Below are 16,819 nucleotides of genomic sequence, written 5' to 3' on the forward strand. Positions count from 1 at the left end.
CTTCCAAATGCCTCCAACTATTCAACTGTGGCAGGCACATCACCCAAATACAGTGCAACACAATCACTGACATTTTTCCCTCTCACTTGCAGGACAAGGTCACTCACAATAGCAGAGCAGAGCCTTTGGGGAACAAGGATATCTGCATCTACTGAGCCCAAGGGAGGGAATGTTCTCTGCATTATGGGGACAGCTATGACAGAGCCCAGGGCATGCAGCATCCACTGAGGACATTGAAGATGACAGTATGTTCCTCCCTTCTGCACTTTTCAACTCCCAGCTCATCCTGATTCTGCTACCTGGCATGATGAGCAAGCTGCAGATGCTGTTGCCGTAGAAACCCTGTTTTTGGCTCGGACTTGGCAGAGGGTATTGCACAGAGCTTTCTTTCTCCGCAGCCTCTGCTCCATTTTCCTGTTGCGTTGCAGACCCAGAGGCAATGCAGTTGCAGCCCTCATATCTGTTGCAGCCTTTGTGTGGACAGGTCACCAAATTGTCTGCCCTCCCTGTGAGGACGCTGCAATACTTCCTGCCAAATCGAAGAACTCACCATAACATCTCCAAAAACACTCCACAATACTTACAGAAATTTTGCAATGGCAGAAGTAATTCATAATTAGCTTCTCTGGAAGTTGAATGCCTAACCTTTTAAGTGATGCTAGTGCTTGTCCCCTCTTGCAGCTGAATACTTGATCTTTGGTAAGCGAAAAGCAAATTGGCTGAATGGACCTGCGTCATCCAAATTTGGAAGTTGGGTATCACACCAGCCGGTTAGGCTGCGTTATGTCATGCTCGCATTGCTTCTCATGCTTTTGCTGCTCGCAGGGGATGCTCGGGCAATCGCCCTTCTGAGCATATGGTGCCTTGTGGGCTGCACTGTTGGTGGCTGGAGGGGCAACGTGGTCCACTAGGAGGGTATTCAGCTTCCATAATGCAGTCTCCAGCAGCACTATGGATCTAATTTTTGTACCCTATATTCTCTGCCTTACTACATGCAATGTCTTGAGAGATAACCTAATATATTCAAAACAGTTCACCTAGAGAATGCAGATGTGACAGCGCAGGTGTCACACTTTATGAAAGATAACATGTGCTTCAGAGCTACAGCTTAAAGCAATGAGCAGATTCCAGTCTTCAAAGTTCCCTGGCAAATATAATTAAACTGTAAAACACAAACAAAATATTGAGATGCTGGAAACCTGAAATATAAGCGGAAAATGCAAGAAATACTCAGCAGGTCAAGTAGCATCTGTGGAGAGAGAAACAGAGTTAACATTTCAGGTCTGTGATGTAAAACTTTTCTTAGCCCTAATAAGTTTTAGAGTTCTTACCCAAGAATTATAGAAGTATTGAGATCACACTCAAAAGCTTCAGTTAATCATTAAAAATCTTTGCTACTGTTTTGCAACACATTCAATACATTGTTAGTTAAGCGATAGAACGCACAGACGAATTGGAAGGAGCTTATACCTACAAATCACCCCCAAATGGTCAATTGCACATTGATTCTAGTCTTCAGTGGTTGACCAAATCATCTCTCTCTCTCTCTCTCTCTCTCTATTGACAGCAGTACCAAAATTCAAAAGTGACTGTCTTTTATACAGTAAAGCTCCACCAGTACATGCCAAGTTGGGGTAGATCCTTACTTTCCGATGTTCTTTGACTGAATTTGCTTTCAGGTCCACTAAGTTGGCAATTTTCCAGATATAAAACCAGCGTCATTTGTTGGCTAGTAATTAGTTGTGTTTATCAAGTTTCAGAACATTGATACAGATCTTGTTTTCAGATCTTCGAAGTCTGTTTTTAACCTTTCCATAGCATTATGGAAGCTGAATACCCTCCTAGTGGACCACGTTGCCCCTCCAGTCACCAACAGTGCAGCCCACAAGGCACCATATGCTCAGAAGGGCGATTGCCCGAGCATCCCCTGCGAGCAGCAAAAGCATGAGAAGCGATGCGAGCATGACATAACGCAGCCTAACCGGCTGGTGTGATACCCAACTTCCAAATTTGGATGACGCAGGTCCATTCAGCCAATTTGCTTTTCGCTTACCAAAGATCAAGTATTCAGCTGCAAGAGGGGACGAGCACTAGCATCACTTAAAAGGTTAATAACTCTTCTTTGTCCTTTCCTGGTAACACATTTTGGCTCCCATGTGAGAAAATTAGCTCACGAGGTACCCACAGTCCAAACAACTTGGGCAAAACAAACTATTTCCCGCCAACTCTGTCCCTAATGTCTCAAAGCATGATGGATTTTTTAGTCAAGCTTAAGCATTTCACATATATTATCATGGTTGGATAACCTGCACAAGTCTTAACCATAAGCTATGGTTCTTCTTACCAAAGATTTCATATCATTCAGTCACCTTTTGTCAGAAATTTAGAAGTAAACTTTGATTGATCTTGCCCTCAGCCTTGGCTTGGTGGCTGTTAATGTTACTGGATATTTAGAGGCTGCTTAAGATTCCTAGTGACTTTGGGCAGTAGCATAACCTTGCATTTATTTTGATACAAATTATACCAGTACATTAAGTAATGAGATAAGTATATGTGTACTTTAAAAAATGCAGCTGATTGTTCATAAATGCAATTGACCTTGAATGTATGGTGAGACAAAATGGGAGGTTGTTTTCTCTCAAACTTCTATTTCCAATATATTACAGAAAACCACAAAAGATTGTACCTATATGTGAAATACAAGTGTCACCCAGTTAAGTTTTGACAACTTTAAATCAATGGTGGTATTGGAAAACATCCAAAGTGGGTCAGACTCATTGAACAACTTCATGTGACCAAAGAGGACAGAACGTATACTGGCATTACTCCAGTCACCTGATAAATGGCAGAACCTAATATTGTTTTCAGACAAAATCTTTTGGCGTTAGCGGCTAATTCAGAATCCTAAAACGTTTTCCATAAATAAAATAAACTTAGACCTCACGCATTCATCGTGATAAAGTGCATATAATCAATCAACATAACTACTGTTATTACCAATGTTTTGGTCTCTGCCTATTTTGCATCTTGCTTCCTGATTCGGTTCACTGAAAAGTGGTGTCAAATGACTTCCAAAACATTAGGAATACACTTTTGTTCTTGCTTAACTGGAATATAAGGACAGAATGAACTAAAGGTGAAGAGCTTAAATATTAACTAAGGCGTTCACTGGCTGATTTGAATATTGCTTCACTTGTTCTACTTGTGTTCATCCACATTTGATTCTCAGGAACAGAGTATGGCAGACGAGATGAGTGAAGATTCTTTTTTCCAGCAGACTTAAATTCACAAGTGAAGTAAATAGACTTTCTATATTTATATTCCTAAATTTAAAATTTGACTTAGTGATTTTTATTGCTTGTGTATGAATCTAATCTAAGATTAGGGAAACTTGTTACCAGAGACCTGATTACATAGTGTCGGTTTGCTAATCTGTTTACTTTTTAGAGCAATGTTAATTCCTAATGTGGGTAAAACATTGTACTGACAATGATGAGTCTGTTTTGCTAAAACACTAAAGTTATTTTTTCTTTCTGTTGATTTATTCTTAAGTTCTGTGCATTTAAAATCTTTAGTAAGTTTGTGTAAGTGAGCCTGCATAATTACTACATTAATCTGCTGTCGCAGTTTTCTGGATTTTGTTTCTGTGGCTGTCTGCAATACTGGGCACTTTGGAATTAGTATGATCTCATAAACTGAATAAGTGGTGATTTACAGACTCACTTATCGCTCAGGGAATTTATGCAACTCAGTCTTATAGACCAAGAGGTCTGAAGTTTGATTCCTGGTCTGTGCTACTTTGGAGGCATTACAACTGGTTTCAGCATCCTGATTTAGGAAGGTGAAAATCATTATGGCTTCTCATTCTTGGCTCCAATCCAGCTATTAGCATTGGAGCTTTATGTGGATGTTGAATTAGACCTGAATCAAGCTTGCATGTTGAATAAAACACTAATTTGGCTAATGTCAAGGCTCACTTGTGAATAATGGCCACTTAGGGCAAGTAACAAAAAAAAAACAAAAACAGAATTACCTGGAAAAACTCAGCAGGTCTGGCAGCATCGGTGGAGAAGAAAAGAGTTGACGTTTCGAGTCCAACGTGACCCTTCAACAGAACTGAAGTATAGTTAGGAGAGGGGTGAAGTATAAGCTGGTTTAAGGTGGGGGGCGGGGGGAGAGAGAAGTTGAGGGTGGGGTGGTTGTGGGGACAAGCAAGCAGTGATAGGAGCAGATAATCAAAAGATGTCACAGACAAAAGGATCAAAGAGGTGTTGAAGGTGGTGATATTATCTAAGAAAAGTGCTAATTAAGAATGGATGGCAGGATACTCAAGGTACAGCTCAAGTGGGGGTGGGGTGGAAAGACTGACAGGGTATTGGTTGTAGATTTAAAAATAATGGAAATAGGTGGGAAAAGAAGAATCTATATAAATTATTGAAAAAAAAACAAACAAAAGGGAGGGGGAAGAAACGGTGGGGGGGTGGGGGGGAGGGGGAGTTTAAGATCTAAAGTTGTTGAATTCAATATTCAGCCCGGAAGGCTGTAAAGTGCCTAGTCGGAAGATGAGGTGCTGTTCCTCCAGTTTGCGTTGGGCTTCACTGGAACAATGCAGCAAGCCAAGGACAGACATGTGGGCAAGAGAGCAGGGTGGAGTGTTAAAGTGGCAAGCGACAGGGAGGTTTGGGTCTTTCTACCAGAGAATGATATCTGTGTAACTCCAATAAATAATCATTGCCACAGGAAAGAAGGGGAGAAGATTGCTAAATAAAGAAAAAAAAGACAAAAACCTGCATTTTACTGCTTTAATGTTTGATGTTGGCCATAAGCAGTTTCTGAAACTACGTTATTAATACATTATTCTGAAATACAGAAAGATGCTTCATAAGTTCGGAGGTCTTGCTAGGGCTCAAGCTGCCTTAAGCTGAGGTTCAATAAAATGTTATTTATGTGATGATTTCTCTTATGTATGTTTTAGCTTCAGGCTGAGAGTCAAGAGCTGCACCTTTTGTGTATTTTAGGGAAGTCAAATATTGAACATAGATTCTTGTCTTAATGCCAAGATATAAATTAACAAGTAAGCTGTGTATTTTGTAGCTGCTAAGTCAGATGCCTGCTTGGCCCTTTTTCATTGTAACTGGCTAACAGGGTTGGTAAGTTAAAACAGAGCAAATTTTAAAAGGCAGAGCTTGATGAGGTTTGTTACTTGCAATAAAATGAGCAAAATTAAACTTTTAACCATGTGTTGTTTCTCTGATGATGTTTTGGTCAGCATATAAAAGGATGAGAATTTTAAAGTCAAGACCTTGTTTGACTGGGAGCCAATGTAGGTCAGCGAATTCAGGGCTGACAGAGGAATGGAACTTGCTGTGAGTTAAGACAAGGGCAGCAGAATTGTAGATTGCCTCAAGTTTATGAAGGCGAGAATGTGGGAGAACAGCTTGATAATTGAAATAATCAAGTCTAATGGTAATGAAGGTAAGGATGAGGGTTTCAGCAGCAGATGAGCCGAGACAGCGGCGAAGTTGAATGATGTTATGGAGGTGCAAACAGGCAGTTTTGGTGATGGTACTAATATGAAGTTGGAAGCTCTTTTTGGTTTAGGTTGTGAACAGACTGGCTTAACCTCATACTGCTGCCAGGCAGTGAGATGGAGTCAGTAGCCAGGGAACAGAGTTTGAAGAGAGGACCAAATTTAATGGTCTTAGACTTCCCAATAATTAATTGGAAGAAATTTCTGCTCATTCAGTACTGGATGTTGGATGAGCAGCCTGGTAATTTTGCAACAATGGAGGAGTTGAGAGAGGTGGTGGTGAGGTAGACCTTAGGTGTCATCAGTGTACATGTGAAAACTACTGCTGTGCCTTCGGATGATGTCACCAAAGGGCAGCATGTAGATGAGAAATAGGAGGAGGCCAAGGATAGATCCTTGGGGGACACAAAGGTAACGTTACGGGAGCAGGAAGAGAAGACATTACAAGTGATTCTCTGACTACAAGTAGATACATAAGAATGGAACCATATGAGGGCAGTCCCACCCGACTGGATCACTGTAGAGAGGCATTGGAGGAGGGTGCTGTGGTCAACCATTTAAAAGGCAGCAGACAAATTGAGAAGGATGTGGAGGGAAATTTTACCTTTGTCAAAGTCACATAGGATGTCATTTGTGACTTTGATAAAAGCCATTTTGGTTTTGTTTAAATCAGTTCATTATCGCAGCTCACTTTATCCCAGAAAAGAAAGACCTGTGTTGGATTCTGAGAGAAAAAGGCTGTCCTCTGCTATGGTGGCTCATAAAATCTGCCATGAGCTGAATATGATGAGACCCTTTCATACACCCAAGTAAAAACTGAGAACAGATTGACCTGGTGATGGTTTGCTTCAGGTGCCTGGATTGATCTGAGGGTATCCTGCTATATATTCTTGCTGCTGAACATTGCCTTACTAAGACACCTGCTCACGGAAGCACTGGAGGAGAAAGACGATATGGAAGACAACTTTTTGGCGGTTGCAGGAGACATTTATGCCACTCTCATACTTGAGACCTTATCTTCAATTCTATATCAATCACTTCATTAACAATGATGTCTACATCTTCGCTATTTCATTTAAAAATATGCCAATATCTGCAGATCCTTCCCTTCAAGTAATTTAACAAAGTCCCATTCATGCTACCTGGTGAAAGCAAGTTCCAAATTTTTCCAAGATCAATTACATTTGATTTTGCAAATCCTGAAAATTTAGGTTTGCACACCTGCACCCGTATGGTGAGGGTGTGTAGTGAGTGATGGGCCATTGCAATTTTAGCCTGGCTCCTACTCTGAATCAGTATAGGCGGGAAGAGAGTTTGGTCTATGGCATATTTAGTTGAGAAGTGCAAAATCAGGTGAGGAAACAGGTTAAAGGGCTTCAGCTTACCATCAAAGTGAGTTGTATTGGCAAAATGTAAACACATTAAGTTTTATTGTCATAACTGGGCACTGATTTTCTACCAGTAGCATCAGTGCCTGATTTTCATTCTGATGAAGGTGAACATTTACCCTATTGTTTCCAACAATACTTTGGAGACATGTACGTATCACTTCTCTCTTTGATGTTGAAGAGCTGGAAGTCCTGCTGCAGGTGAAAAGGAATGTGTTCTTATATTGTGCTGAAGGCCACCCTCCAGTAAAAATACAGGTAACAGCTAAATGGAGGGAGATCACCCATTGAGTCAATGCAGTCACCCAACTCCTTCATGCATATCTGCAAATGAGGAAGAGGTGAGTGCTGCTATCAAGAACAAAGCAAAGGTGAATGTGCTCCTCACATCTGTACACATTTCTTATCAAGCAAGATAAAGATTTGGGAATGGCCACGCTCTCTTTGAGTTACCATTTACAACATAATACGCAACCTTTTGCTTGCACTGGCTTGAATGGCACACCTTTGTTGATGGTGGAGGTAGCAGCTTAAGAAAAGCAAATGGATGGTGATATATCCAGGATGAGGTGCTTTGTTGCTATTGGGAACCTTCTCGGTTGACTCAGCAGCCATGGATGTGGAGGATAGCTCTGGTTTCATAAGTGCCATCCACCTAGTATTTAATCTCCTTTAAATAATGCACTCACTGAGGATCACCACATAGAAACATAGAAAATAGGAGGAGGAATAGGTCATTTGGCCCTTTGGGCCTGCTCCACTATTCAATATGATCGTGGTTGATCCCCTGTCTCAATGCGGTACTCCCCACGCCCCTCCCCCATCCCCTTGATGCCTTTAAAGTCCAGAAATCTATCCATTTCTTTCTTAAGTACATTCAGTGACATGGCCTCCACAGCCTTCTGTGGTCGGGAATTCCACAGGTTCACTACCCTCTGAGTGAAGAAGTTTCTCCTCATATCAGTCCTAAATGGCCTACCCCATACCTTGAGACTGTGACCCTTTGTTCTAGACCCCTCCAACCAGAGGAAACGTCATCCCTGCATCCAGCCTGTCCATCCCTATCAGAATTTCATACGTTTCAATGAAATACCCTCTCGTTCTTCTAAACTCCAGTGAATACAGGCCTAGTTGGTCCAATCTCTCCTCATACGACAATCCTGCCATCCCAGGAATCAGTCTGGTGAACCTTTGCTGCACTCCCTCTGTGACAAGTATGACGTTTCTTAGGTAAGGAGACCAAAACTGCACACAATACTCCAGATGTGGTCTCACCAAGGCCCTGTACAGCTGCAGTAAGACATCCTTGCTCCTGTGCTCAAATCTTCTTGCAATGAAGGCCAACATACCATTTGCCTTCTTAAATGCTTGCTGCACCTGCATGCTTGCTTCCAGTAATTGGTGTACAAGGACGCCCAGGTCCCTTTGTACATCAATATTTCCCAATCTATCACCATTTAAATAATTCCCATTCTGTTTTCCTACCGAAATGGATAACTTCACACTTATCCACAACATACTGCATCTGCCATGTATTTGCCCACTCACTCAACCTGTCTAAATCACCCTGAAGCCTCTTAACATCCTCCTCATCATTCACAAGTTTTGTGTCGGCAGCAAACTTGGAAATATTACATTTATTTCCCTCATCCAAATCATTGATATGTATTGCGAATAGCTGGGGCCCAAGCACTGATCCCTGCGGTACCTCACTAGTCACCGCCTGCCATTCCGAAAAAGATTCATTTATTCCTACTCTCTGTTTCCTGTCTGCTAACCAGTTCTCAATCTATGCCAATATATTATCCCCAATCCCTTGTGCTTTAATTTTGCATACTAACCTCTTATGTGGGACTTTATCAAAAGCTTTCTGAAAATCCAAATACACCACATCCACTGGTTCTCTCTAATCTATTCTGCCAGTTATGTCCTCAAAAAAACTCCAGTAAGTTACATAATAAAGTATCAACAATTGCTTCCTGAAGAACTGCCACCAACATCGCATGATGCTGTTTCCATGATCTGACATGTCCAGGTGCAGGCTTTGGGATAGTAGTGGACATGGTCTAAATGCTTCAGAGATCATTGCACTGACAAGAACTTGCCTTTGGAATCTCACTTATTCAGCACTTTTGGAATCTCCAAACAAGTATTCATGCTAATCTCTTCCTCCTTGATTGAAGTATGCATCTGGAGTGGGAGCAAAAATTTTCTATGCAAAGCCATATAAGTTACAGAGGCCTGCCACAGTAAAGTGTTACTTTGGCCCCAGTGCTACTGAGGTAAATCCAAAAATCTGTTTTACGTTTTTACCAATTTACCATTATTTACCTACCATAACAAATGCATGCTGATATATGAAACAATAGGAGTGAGTAGGGTAATATCACGTTGAGTTCTGTGGCAATTCTCTCCCATGTCCACCCAACTGAGTGGGACAAACTAGGTCCCTCTCTGAATCTTGCTGCAGCAAAAACAATTCTGATGATACCTGCCCCTTTAAACTGCTGCAGGCCTTTAATTATGTAACTGCACAGTATTTCTGATTCGCCCTGGTGAGGCTGGGAGAAGGAATCACCAGAGTGAGCTTTGTTGCTAGAAGCTGGTTTAGGAATTCTCAGAAGACTGAGGGACAGGACCATTGTCAGTCACTGGAGATTACAACTCAGCAAATGGGAAGAAGTGAATTCAGCTGGGAGTAACTTTGGACTGGTTCCTGTAAAGACTGCAGTACTGCGGAGAGCGTGTTGTAAATTATAACTGCAATGTGGGTTTTTGAGTGTGTTAAAACCCTAATAAGTAATATATTTTCTGTAGGTTTGAGTATGATCCCAGCTGCGGTTACCCCTGGACAAGCCTGATCCCTGGGGAGATCCCAGCTTGATAGATCCCAACTTTTATTTGTTTGTTTAGATAAATGGAGAGTAGCTACTGAACAGAGGCACAGGAGTCAGCTGATGAACTTTTAACAGAAGAATAAACATTTATTAAACAAAAAAAGATGAACTATATTACAATACCCCTTCACCTACAACTATAACTTTACAGATATATACAGATTTGTAAGGATAACTCAAGTTACAAAAGCTATCTTATACTCTAATGTCCACAGTACACAACCCATGTGCCAATAGGCACCCTGTGGGTCAGACACACCAAGTGACAGATACCACCTCAACCAGATGCTATGGATCTCTCCTCAACTCCCCCCAGATGCTTGTCATACCTTGAGCCAACTGGTCTCAATGCACTCTGTCTTTCACATGAGGGTTTCCAATCTCCACACTCCAAGACCTTGCCTTGGAATCTTCTCCCAAACCGATGCTTTCTCTCAGATGCCTTCTGCAAGGGTTCATCTCCAGGATTTCAAACTCTCCTTCTGATGTCCCTCTTCCCTGGGTCACTGCATGCATTCAAGCCATCTTCTACACACTCTGTCTCTCTGATTCAGTCATCAACAGTACACAACTGCTTCACATGCCCATAGCAAAGAGTTACAGATCTCAGTTGTCTCTTTGGATCTTCTTGCCTCTCGCTTTAAATCTGCTTTCTACGCCTTTTGTTTCTTTAAATCTGAAGGTTGGAGCCTTTCTCTCTGCGCCTCACTCTTAACTTCATTAACAGTACCTTTCTCCGGTTCCTGTCCTTCTTTTGACTAGGAGGTCTGCTTTGGACTTTCTCCTGTTCCACTCCTCTGGAATTGGGTTATTTTCTTTAGCTTCAAACTGACTATCTGCCTCCTTTGCTCCAGTGTCTCCTGGCAGCTACTTTCAAAACTAACTGAACCCAAACAGCTTCCAAAATCAAACTGCTGTTTCTAGTTATCTGTTTGTGTGTGTCTGTGGGAGGGACCTGCTTCTCTGGGCCCCTATTGCTAGGCAACAGCACTGTTTTTGTATACTCTGTTTGCTTAACTTAGCTTACAGTTGTAAGACTCTCATTAGAAATGCAAGCACCTTTTAAAATGAAACTAAAACTCAATTTGACCGTTTCTTAACACAGATACAGAAATACAAATCAAGCTAAAACATCAAAGTTAAAACCCATTCCTAACATTCATACATACCAATATAACTTACTTAAACTGTCTCTATTTCCTAACAGTTGCCTTCTAAGTAATGTTTAGTTGATGTTAATTTTAATTTGTTTGTTATAGTATAACTCTTAAAACTTGAAATCTTGTCATGTGATTCCTTTAAGTTGGTCACTGGAAATTCATTTTTTTAAAGAGTTGTTGGTCTCTATGGGATCATAACAACTCACTGAAGGAAAAAACATCCTTCTGTGCTGTAAAACTTTTGTGATTCTGTGAAAAGAGATTGTTAGCCCAAACACTTGTGTGTGGCTTTGTTTTGAATATGGAACCAACTTCTGTCTCTGTTTATTTCCAGCATTGGTTGAATATTTTTCTTATATGTTAGATGGAATACCATTTAGCAGCTGGTAACAAAGTTATATTGATGATGATAGCAAGCAGATGTAATAGTCAGCTGAATGCATTATGCTGCATTCCTTTGGTATAGAATGTGAATAACTTCCAATTAAATATCTTTGATGTGTATATCCTTATTTGATTTAGCATGGTGCGCACCACACATCGCCAATACATTTCTGGTTCAAACTGTCCCAGTTTCGGTAAAAATTGTTTATCCTGTGTATGATTATGCTTGTCAAGTAAAAAAATATTTTAATGACTTTTGGAACTAAAGATAGTTTACTAAAAGGAGTAACACAAGCATTCTGTTAGTGGCAATAGAGTGAAAAAGGACAATTCATCAGAATTTGTGTGAGCACGTGATGGGCAATAATTTCCACAAAGAACTGGTCTGTTCACTTATATTTGCAAGTGGGGTTTTGACAAGCTTGCTATTTACGTGAGCAGACATTAATGTGCTTATAATTTCTAGCAGGAAGGAGCCAAGATTACTTGGCCTTGCTGCTCCATGCCATGTTAGGGAGACAGATAACTGCTTGGGCTATATGAGGCAAATATAGCCAAATGGGTTAATTTTGATGTGCAGTGACATTTTTAGTTGGGCAAATGCAACAACCAATTTGTGCACAGCAAGATAGCAAATGAATGAGTGATAATCTGGGGGAAGAATGCTGGTCAAGGCACAGGAGAACATCCTATTTTTATTTCAAATACTGCTATAGGATCTTTAATGTGCATCTTTCCAAGGCTTCTGATTCTCTGAGTGACCCACATTGATCAAAGATTGAAAACGTAGAACATTATCATTATCCTTGCCTTTCAGGCAAACCAGGCAACTTGCAAGTCGTGTATGAATGTAGCATAACCTGTTATTTCTGCATTAAACAATCAGAAGTGCTTACTTAGAAAACCCTTTGTTGTTGGCAAATGTCAAGAATTGTGGATTATCTATAATACACTGTGTAATTATAAATTGAAGTTGAGAAAGCCTCAGGGCCCATGGCACTTTAATATTTTTCTTTGCTTTGTTGGCTAATGTCTATAGATATTTTAATAACCTATAAGACAGCTGCTTGCCTCTCAATTCGCATTGGTCTGCATAATATCCTCTTTGTAGTCTTTTACTGAAGTCTACACTACTCAGGATATGTTGTTGTCTAATTATAGAACTGAAGCCTAATAATTATTTAGAACATTTCCTCTTTGTACTAATTTTAGAGCGTAATATAATCATCCAGTTTTGAAAGTGGAAAGTAAATCTTGCATGTCTGGCTTGTGGTAACACAAGCACTTGCTGGAGTATATTTCCATTTATTTTCTTTCTCAGTTATCTGACTTGGTGAATGAGTTGGAAAGGTATATTAAGGGGGATTTGAGTGAGGAGGGAGATGGACGTAAAAAATTGAGCGGTTATGTCTACGTTCACTGAGTCACTGGTATACATCACACTGGTGAGCAAGTTGCAAAACAGGAGTAAAAGGCACAAAATATATGACTGAAGATGCGTGTCGGAATCCTGTGGAAGTCCTGCCATTCTGACCTAAATGGGAATTGCCCAAGAAGTTTCAACTTCCGATGGACAATTCCCCTGCTCCCCACGACCCTCCACAAATGACTCCAACTCTGAGCTAGAGTCGAAAACTTCAGACAGTTCTGATGCTTTTGTTTTTGTTTTTTTTTATTCATTCACAGGATGTGAGCTTCGCTGGCTGGGCCAGCATTTATTGCTCATCCCTAGTTGCCCTTGAGAAGGTGTACTTAACTGAATAGTTACCAAGGAAATGTTAAACAGATTTAAACCTAGTCTAACTCCTGGTTAACTACACAACTGGCCCCCCAATCAATCACACTGATCCTGCAACTACCCACTGACCCCTCCCCTGACTACCCCCCGACAACCTGTCTAACCCCCGACCCGACTACTCTCCTGACCCAACTACCACCTGATTACACCCCAGACCCAACTACCACTTCATTCACCTGCCAATTTAAACACCTACCACCTCATTTGCCTGCTACCTCACCCATCTGCCAACTCACCCACTTACCACATTGCTTATGTGTCACCCTACCCACCTGCTACCTCACCCACTAACCACCTCACCCATCTGCCACCCTACCTGCTTACCAGCTCAGCCATCTGCCATGCTACCCACCTACCACCTCACCCACCTACTACCTTACCCACTTTCCAGCTCACCCACCTGCCACCCCTCCCACCTACCACCTTATGCGCCCTATCCATCTATCCACTTACCCACTTACCTCATCCACCCTACCCATTCACTTATTCATCTATTCACCCATTCACTAACATTCAAACTGGACCTTTAAACTGGCAGCTAGTGCCATAAAATGTGAGAGTGTCCTGTCTTCCCTCTGACTCTACTCCGCTGTGACGGAGCTTTCAGAGGGACGCTACACTCTCATTTCTGCCAAGGCTGGGCTCGGTAGGTCCCGGAAGAAAGGTAGAGCAGTGTTGAGTCAGGGGAATGTTCAAGTTGAGTGGCAATCCAACAATGATTGCCGCTCCTTGGAAGATCTTAGCCAATATGTTACGTGACTCTCCATGAATCTTATCATGCCCAGTAAAGGCATGTCATATTCATAACTTTAAACATGGACTGTATTCAGTGTAGAATTTTTTGGAACTGCTTTTTCATTTAAAAATGGACATTAAAAGGCTGCTAAGATGGCTGCCGAGGTTTAGGTGACTTTTGCAATTCCAGTACAGACTCAAAATTACCTCAAGTCTCCAGGAAGTTCCTCATTGAATGGCCATATGTGAAGTACCTTCCTGGAATGGAAATACCAAGATGAAAATCATTTGTGGAACTCACACCTCCTATTGTTTGTGGACTCACCCAAAACTCAATATTCATTGACTTGCAAATTCATTGTCTCCGAACTCGAAACTTAACAAAGAGAACTGCCGAGAGACTAGCGCATCATAAGTATTTGTGAATGGCTACCATCCATTCCTCATTTTGTAGCAATGGCTCCTAATGTCGAACCATTTGTGTGGATAATAGAAGTAGTAACGAAGTGGGCACATGACTGGAACTGACTACAGATAATGAATCTTATTACGCCAAGAACCAGTGAGAAACCAATCAGTTCGCAATCAATACAGCAAGAAACAGCAGCAGCAGCAAAGGCAACAACATCTATGCTATAAGACTGGAGACTGCAACATTGTAAAAGTCTCCAAACTTGTTCCTTTTCAAGTCCACCAGTACAGAAAGCTGACCTCTTAGTAATAAAACTACAAATAACTAACTTTGTGACCTACTGAAAATTCACTTCTTTGAGGGAATCTTACAATGACTTTGATCTATGACTTAGGTTACTGAATTCATCTAGCTACTTTTCTTCAACATGCCTGCACAGAGACGAGCCAATCACATGACGTATGAACAATTCCTTTGTTTGAAACTTGCAAAAGTGCACTATCCTCGTTAACTGTATTTTTCCTCAAGTGTGTGTTTGTGTGCTGTTGTTTGTTGCATGTCTGTTCAGCAGGTCTCAAAAAGAGGTTCTGAGTCTTGTATGGTTGAACATTAATTGTTTATTGATAACCTATAACTCTCTCTCCCTCTCTCTCTTTCTCTAGGGTATAGCCAAAGCTGTGAGCTAACTTCATGCTTGCTTCTACTCAGGTGTCTGTCCAGTTCACAACTGACTCTAGTCTCAGGACATAAGTCTCTTAACATCACACTGTGGGCAGTACTGTTTCCCAGCCCCACATAAACCCTTGCTATGCCAGAACACCAAATAAACCTCTTTATGTAAACTCATGAAAAGCTTGCTGCTAGTTATTCAAATTGATCATACACTCAGGGGTTAAGAAACACCTACATCTTCCTTTTCAAAAAACACACTGATTACAGACAGTAAAGGGGAGGGAACTGGAGTTTCAGTTCTCTCTCATCCCTGTCCATAACAGAGTCATAATTGTGTATCACCTTTGTAATTTTAGCCTTCTTCATAGAGCTTAAAATTAAATGCTAGTGCCTCTGCATATCAGACTTTTCAAACCACCTGAAAACTGATTGTTGTTATTATTGTTATTACAACCATGCTGACATAATTTTTAAAATTCATTTATGGGATGTGAGCATTGCTGGTTAGGCCAGCACTTATTACTCATCCCTAATTTCCCCTTGAGAAGGTGGTGGTGAGCTGTCTTCCTGAACCACAGCAGTCCAAGTGATATAATAACACCCACAATGTTGTTAGGGAGGGAGTTCCAGGATTTTGACCCAGTGACAGTGAAGGAATGGTGATATATTTCCAAGTCAGGTTGGTGTGCGACTTGGAGGGGAACTTCCAGATGATGGTGTTCCCATCTATCTGCTGCCCTTGTCCTTCTAGATGGCAGTGGTTGCGGGTTTGGAAGGTTCCATCAAAGGAGCCTTGGTGAGTTCCTGCAGTGCATCTTTTAGATGCTACTGTGCGTCGTTGCTGAGGGGAATGAATGTTTGTGGATGGGGTGCCAATCAAATGGGTTGCTTTGTCCTGGATTGTGTCAAACTTCTTGAATGTTTTTGAAGCTGCACTCATCCAGGTGAGTGGAGAGTATTCCATCACACTCCTGACTTAAACTTTGTAGATAGTGGACAGGCTTTAAGGAGGTGAGTTACTCAGCGCAGGATTCCGAGCCTCTGACCTGCTCTTGTAGTCACAGTATTTATATGGGTAGTCCAGTTCAGTTTCTGGTCAATGTTAAGCCTAGGATGTTAATAGTGGTGGATTCAGCAATGGTGATGCCATTGAATATCAAAGGGCAATGGTTGGATTCTCTCTTGTTGGAGATGATTATTGCCTGGCATTTGTGTGGTGTGAATGTTACTTGCCACTTGTCAGCCCAAGCCTGGACATTGTCCAGGGCTTGCTACATTTGGACATAGACTGCTTCAGTATCTGAGGAGTTGCAAATGATGCTAAACATTGTGCAATTATCAGCGAACATCCAAACTTCTGACCTTATGATGGAAGGAAGGACATTGATGAAACAGCTGAAGATGCTTGGGCCTAGGACACTACCCTGAGGAACTTCTGCAGCGATATCCTGGAACTGAGATGATTGACCTCCAACAACCACAACCACCTTCCTTTGTGCTAGGTATGACTCTAACCAGCTGAGAGTTTCCTCCCTGATTCCTATTGACTCCAGTTTTGCTTGGGCTCCTTGATGCCGCACTTGGTCAAATGCTACCTTAATGTCAAGGGCAATCACTCTCACCTCACCTCTGGAGTTCAGCTCTTTCGTCCATGTTTGAACCAAGGCTGTAATGAGGTCAGGAGCTGAGTGACCCTAGTGGAACCCAAACTGAGTGTCAATGAGCAATGAGCATTAGATAGCACTGTTGATGACCCCTTCCATTACTTTACTGATGATCGAGAGTAGACTGATGGGGCTGTAATTTGCCGGGTTGGATTTGTTCTGCATTTTGTGTACAGGAC

At 41.5% G+C, this 16,819-nt stretch overlaps 1 protein-coding gene across 1 annotated transcript in view; it reads left to right on the top strand.

Moving 5' to 3' along the window:
- Positions 1 to 3,206: 3,206 nt before the first annotated feature.
- The window catches only part of syt19 (synaptotagmin XIX), a 76,081-nt gene continuing 62,468 nt past the window's right edge, over positions 3,207 to 16,819 (top strand). The window contains exon 1 of the mRNA XM_078549150.1: positions 3,207 to 3,296. The gene's annotated coding sequence lies outside the window, so the exon portion shown is untranslated. The remainder of the gene's footprint in view (positions 3,297 to 16,819) is intronic.

Source organism: Cetorhinus maximus, chromosome 9 (assembly GCF_964194155.1).
Source record: "Cetorhinus maximus chromosome 9, sCetMax3.hap1.1, whole genome shotgun sequence".
In the NCBI taxonomy this organism is placed as follows: domain Eukaryota; kingdom Metazoa; phylum Chordata; class Chondrichthyes; order Lamniformes; family Cetorhinidae; genus Cetorhinus; species Cetorhinus maximus.